Raw genomic sequence first — 6843 nt, 5'->3', positions numbered from 1 at the left:
ACAACCATGCAACTGATACATGCTGTCCTCAGAAAATAGATATTTATCCTCATAACAAGCTTAAAGTCTTAAGTTATGTCTGGTTTTTTTTCTGAAGGGGTGGACAGAATGCCCATGCTTCTCACAATTAGATATAAGCAGTTTGGGAAAGCAGATAAAGAAAAAAGAAAAAAAAAAAAAGATCTTACCAAAGTCAATATCAAAACACCATCTACCTTCAGCTGGGCTACAATTTTACTCAAGGACTCTGACAGCAGGAGATTTTGTGTTGTCACACGCATTCCCAGAAGCACACCTATTATTGTGCATCCAGCACAATAAAGAACTGCACCCCTTAAAGAGTTCAAACGCAAGCGTCTCTAAAATTCCCCAGAGAAAAACAAAAACAAAAAACCACAAACCCAAAGAGGGCGGGGGGTGGGAAGAGAACCTCAAGTCTAGAAGACTGCATGATTCCCTCAGTAAAGAAACTAACTACATAAGTAATAACCATACCTCAAAACTCAGGAAACACACTGACAGTAGTATCATGCAATGCCTCTAAGGTTCCTCCTACTTAAGAATCTCAACCAGCTTGTGTAAGTTTTACTAAGTGAACAGTTCTAGGATAGTTATTGAGAAACCAAGTAACTTCCTTGACTTCAGGAACAGAATTACAGAAAATATAAGATCCACTCAGATCAGTATAATTTGCTTAGCTGATTTCAGTGCTCCTGATCAAGTCTTTACAAAACACAGAGAAGGCAATTTTACTGGTGAAAAATAGACGAGAGCCTACCTGAGTTTTCATCTTTGTCAGCAATGGTCTGATGAAATACAACAAAACCTCTTATCTCTTCCTTCAGCTTGGTCAGCAGTGTGCTCAGCTCAGCTGTGAATTTCTATGCTGTTACCCTGACCTTTAATTAGTTAATCAAGCTACTTTGCTTTATATTGATCACAAAGTATAATGTTCTTCACCATCCTGGAAGTGAAGTCTCCTTTAATGGTGCCCATTCAGTGAACCAACACCTGTAAAAACAGAGCAGCATCCATCAGACTATGTTTTCTAATCAGTGTTTCCCCCCTCCAAATTTTATATCACTGCTGCTAAGAAGCCAGACCATATTCAGCTGTGTACTGAGAAAGGCAACACCTGTTACAGGACTCTGATGTGCACAAAACAGGCAGAATCAATGGTGGTACTGCCTTTGGGTAATGTCTTGGTATTAAAACACTTCCATAACAGGACAGAAAGAACAAAGTGGAGGAATTTTTTTTATAAACTTTTGGGAAATTGTCATAGTCTGCTTCTCCCTAGTAAGTCAGTTTGTAGGCAGAGGGGGAAAAACATAATCTGAAAACTGTTTTCTTGTTCCCATTTGAACTTTCAGAGACCATGGCTAGGGTAACAGTATGGAGGTAAACATATATCGCTAGGAGCAGAGCTGCACCACTGGCAGGACTGCACACCTGGCTGTTTGCAGGGGTTGTGTAAATCTGCGTCTTTTTCCTGAGAGGCAGAGGCTGAGCACTGTTTGTAGCACCTACAAGTGGCATTTGTATCCCACAAGGCTTTCTCTACTAACTGCTTTTGGAAGGCCTCAGGTTTTTCTCTCCTTAAAACATCTCACAGATCAGTTCAGAGCTCAGTAAGTTAGCATCTCTTATGCCACTTACGTTCTTAGTTTATTTCAGGTTCTCTTGTTATTTGAGCCTGTTATCCTTCTGCTCTCAAGGAGGGACAGGCATTGCTACAGATGCACCTGCTCAGAGATCACAGTGAGGCACTTGCAACTGGATCTGCCATATGGGAATTAATCTCTTAAACCTACAGACAGCAGAAAACCACATGAAAATGAATGGCTTTGAGAGACCAGGACAGCCTCAGCTCCTTAAGAGCATTTTGTATCCTCTCTCTTTTTCTATTTACAAAGATAGCAATAAGCAGCGAAGGAATAAACGTACAAGTGAATAATGGCTTCTTTTTCTAGACCTTCAAAGAAAACTGTGTAGAAACCAGATCTCCTGTGGCAGCATGGCTGCCAGGGGAGCCGAGGTGTGTTGGCTGGACACAGCTCCTTCGTCTCGCTCTCACACTGCTCGCTGTGGGAGGTGGTGGAGATCCCACCCGCAGCAATGGCATGGCTTGTCCTGAGAAGTCTGGATGAGCCAGGGACAGCAGAATGCTGGGGATGGTTTTCTGCTCTTCGTCCACTGTGCTTCTTGACATCAGTGTTAAGTGGGTGTGAATAAGCATAACCAGTGCTGAAGAGGAACATTTCACACCCGCTTTGTGCAGGTGTAAATAACTATGCAAAGTACATAGTCAGAACATGGCCCCTTACATTCTCCTGCTAAGGCTATAAATAGTACATGTCCAAGCACTATATATCAAGCACAGAGGTAGGAGAAAATATTCCCTTTGTGAAAGTCAGTTTTAATGCACTTAATGCTAAATCTCGTTACTCTTTACAACATGTTTATACTTGCTGGATTAATGAGAGCGACATAAATAGGATTTGGCCTCTAGTCTATGTGATCCACCTTTTCTGGGCTCCTTGTGATGATATTGCCAATAGATCTCTGATTTCTTGGTTTTCTTGTTGAAGTTAGGATTCTGGCTCCCTGAACAGGTGAAATAAAAGAACTGAAATATCTTCAGGGCTTTCCCTTCCTCCCAGACTAGCCAAATTATAACAGCAGCAGCAGCATGGTCCCATCTTACCTTGATCCAAGATCTGTGTGAAGCTGGGTCTTCTGAGCTATTTCAGAAGATGAGCTATTTGATGAACTATTTCCAAAATTGCTTTCAGTTTGAGCAGTTGTACAACACATTCAGTAACCACAGAATAACAAAAGTGCAACTCAAAACTAGTGCACTGCAAGGGTTCGATGACTTAATGATAGATAATAGCTCACAGTTCACAAATGTCTTATTCTCTTAGTTTTAGCTTAACTCAAGCACATTCTGTCTACAGATGTATACAGACAAATTATTTGGGGGAAAAACCACAACATGAATAAATACCAACACGACAGTGTCAGCCCTGGGAGATGGAAATGATACATGGTTGTCACTTCAGAGCAGAAAAATACACCTCCCAATGACTTCATAGGATTATCACTCTCAAAACTCATGATGAAAAGGACAAAAATTTTATTGTTAACTGTCTCAGCCCACATTGCTGATGTTAATACTGAAGTAGGTAAAAACAAAACAAAACAAAACAAAACAAAACAAAACACAACAAAACAAAAGACATACAACCACAGCAAAAGTCTACCCTTAAATCAAAAAAAAATATATCAGGAAGGTCTTGCAGTTACGAACTTCATATTGCCAATGAAAAATCACACTTCTACAGGCAAAGCCACCTACAAGTGCGTAAGAAGATTTCAGTTTTAGTCCATTTTGGAAACTCATTTATGTTTCTTGAAGACGCTTAGCTTGGTGCAAGCAGAAGGAACAGTTACTCTTAGAAACCCTAACAACAAGAACACCAGCAGCAAGATGCATGAGCTCCCCATGGCGGATCTGGCTTTCAGACAGACTAAGCTCCTGCGGAAAGGCCTGCTTTGAAAAGAAGTATTGTTGGTATCACCAAGGAGCCACTAGTGTTCGGACACGAAGCAGTGAAGTAATCTTCTAGTCCACACTGGGAGGGTTTGAGTCATAGCTCCTGATGTCTCTCCTCGAAAGCTCTACTTTAAGCCCTTTTTCATTGGCTGCAGTTGTTAATGATGGGGCCATAAATTAAACTGAATTATAAAAGCAATACGTCATGACAGGTACTGGAAGCGATGGCTGCAGCCTCTGCCATGTGGTAGGTCAGTCACAAAGTGGTGGTCTATATGATATATTGTGAATGTCACTTAGAGAGTCACCCCCTCTCATGCCGAAACCAACAGGGTCTCACTGAGGCCCAGGAAAAGGACTACATAATTCAGTGAAGAATTCTCTCTGAAAAGCCCTTGAGTATGGCTAAGTAATGATCTTGTTTACCTCATTTAGCCCCAAGTTCTCCAAGTAAGAGCTGGCCATGAGGAGTTCTTACGCTCTCTGATATCCCGCTGGGACAATGTGTCCTGTCTTTGTTTTCAGCCATCAGGCTTGTGTCAAACACACCCTGACAGCTGCAAAATTTTTTGGTGAAAACAATAATTCCACTTTTCCTTTCCATCTGCCTACAGATGGTTTAAATCTGACCCATCAAAAGGAGAAGAAAAAAAAAGGGAAAAATAATATTCCAGCTGAGATGAAATTATAATGATTGCTGATTTCATATAAAGAAAATAACAGGTTTGAGATTTGCAGAGGAGTCCTTGCAATGATGAATTAAACTGTGCATGGGAGAACTGAAGATTTTAGCAGTTGATCTGGGTTCTCTATAATTCCTTTAATGCCTCTTCAAATCAGCAAACAGCCATATGAAAAATAATCAGCAATGTCTGTCATGGATGACAGCTACTTTTTCTCCTTTACTAAGGAGAACCTTTGTTAAGAATCACTGAAATACAGTCCAAAATATTAGAAGGGAATAATTTCTGGAGGGGCAGATTTGAAGCTTGAGGATCCTACTTAGTTTCAGTGTTCCTCTAAGCTTCTCTATGTTTCAAATCCAAATATAAAAAAAAATATATCATTCCCTATTGGTTACCAACCGCCTGTGTTGCAAATGGTGCTTTGCTAGTGCTCATTGTGAATGATGAGTTTGTTCATGGAGAGCATCAGCTATTGCAGGTAAATCACTAGCCAGCTGTTTTCAGTGCTTGCTGTCCACGTTTCATGAGACCAGCACACGCTGCAAAGTATCATAAATACAAAGCAACAAAAATAAATTACTTTCTGCCTAGGGATATGGGAGCGAAGAAAGAAATGACATCTCTTGTTGTGCTAGTCTCTTCAGGACAACACGCAGACATTGCAGTGAGGGGGAAAGTGAGAAGTTCAGTGCCCTGTTCTTGAGTTGCTTCTGCCTCTGAGTCACTGCTTGGCTCACCCATGTCTGGGGCTCTCTGCACAAGTAGGGTGTTCTGGTCTTTTGGTATCTACTTTCATACAAAAAGCAACTATTTCTTCATCACAGAAAACAACAGAAAACTAACCAAGCCACATATGAGCCACAAAACAGTAATTTTTTTTTCAAGTCATGAGCTTTAACAGTGGCCTCAAAAACTTTACTGCATAATCCAGGCTGGTAGCAATTTCCAGACTCTGCAAGGGGAAACTAGTGGTAGAATATACACCATCACTGGAAGATATCATGTGGGACAAGAGCTGAGGAAACAAGAGCTGAGGAAACAAGAGTCAAGGAACCTGTCGCTTTTTAAACTAGGAGAATATAGCACTAAGGCACTGTAAAATGCTACAGATTGCCAGAGTGTCTTTTGCATTAGGTCACAGGTAAGGTGGGGATGAGGTTCCTAACAGTACTGGATCTTATAAAGATCCCCTCAAGCCTATTCACACAGAAATGTCATTGACAGCACAGGAAAAAGGCCAGCTAGGCTAACTGGGAGGAAGGAGAATAAGCAGCAGGAGGTCTCTGTAGGATGCACTAAAGCTATTTCCCTTGCCAGAGTAAATGTGGCTTTTTCTCAGGGAGCCAGAATGTCTCCTGGGATCCTGCTGAACGGTGCTCCACTTCCCCTTTGCCCTTTACCCAGGGCTGTTTTTCCTGCCAAGCACTTCCATTTGCTGTGACTGAAACCACCAAACAAATGGAGCTTGTATTTGTATTGCACCTTCTGACATCCATGAGTCCAAGCGTCACGGCTTATGGACAGGTCAAACTTGCCATGCACACAGGTGCTAACTGTGTGACACAGAGTCACTGTGCCATGTCCCTGGACTTCTGCATTGCCAGACAGCCGGGAGTTTGGAAGACTGCCCTTAAAGCAGTGGCACTGGAAAGCAAGAGCAAGGATAAGGGTGGAAAAAAACATTAAAAACAACAGGTGGCCAAGTCACACAAAATATCCTGTAGAATTCAGAAGCAATGCAGACTTATTGTGCATGGAGGATGAATTACCCTCTCTGAAAGGATGTCTAAAAAGCAGCACACTGTTTAATTAAAAAAGAAATAATGTGAAGAGCCTAGTAGTGCTATGGACTGAGCTCGTTCTGGGTGATTTTCTTTTTTTCTTACTGGAGTTCTCCCAAAATCTTCAGTAGGATCACACGCATCCATAGGCTTCGGCCCTCCCTAGCTAAATAAAGGACTTGAGACTGCAAAACTGTCGTCCTTTCCTAAGCAACAGATTCAATTCAGGAAATTAAGACTCATACACCAGTGACTAATGCTTTTGTCAGGCTAGTTATGAAGCACCCAAGGACAGCCGTGAACAAACGCTGTGTGCTACATGTTGTGTCTTGCATTACCGTTCTTGAAAGGCCAAGTTCAATTGGACCCAGGCACCATCCCACCTCTAATGAAAAGCGATTGCTGTGTGCTGCCCTCAGGGCATGTGTTCCTGTGCTCTGTGGAAAGCAGGTTTCACCACACAGTAGGAGGTTCTTCACAGAAGTTCAGGCAGACTTTAGGGAATCCAGCCTCCTCCCTCTTTGCCCAGTGGGAATCACAGAGAAGTGATTATCTTGGAACAGACACAGATGCTTAAAAAAAGAGGGGATGGTGGAAAAAAAACATTACACAAAGCCTCCTCACTGATCAATGAGTACACCCCACAGCTGTTAGCTTTGTTTTGCATATTTTACATATTTACATACACAAAATATTTCCAAACATCCCTGTGTTTATCTGAAACTCCATCAGTACCATGTCTGGCAGAACTGATCCAGTGCAAATATATTCACTGGATGACACTTCCCTGCACTGGTTTTAAAATGCATCAGGGTCC

The sequence above is a fragment of the Nipponia nippon genome, unplaced genomic scaffold (assembly GCF_047370975.1).
Source record: "Nipponia nippon isolate SJK-2023a ecotype South Korea unplaced genomic scaffold, ASM4737097v1 scaffold_2, whole genome shotgun sequence".
Taxonomy (NCBI): domain Eukaryota; kingdom Metazoa; phylum Chordata; class Aves; order Pelecaniformes; family Threskiornithidae; genus Nipponia; species Nipponia nippon.
Note: the sequence above shows the minus strand (reverse complement) of the source record.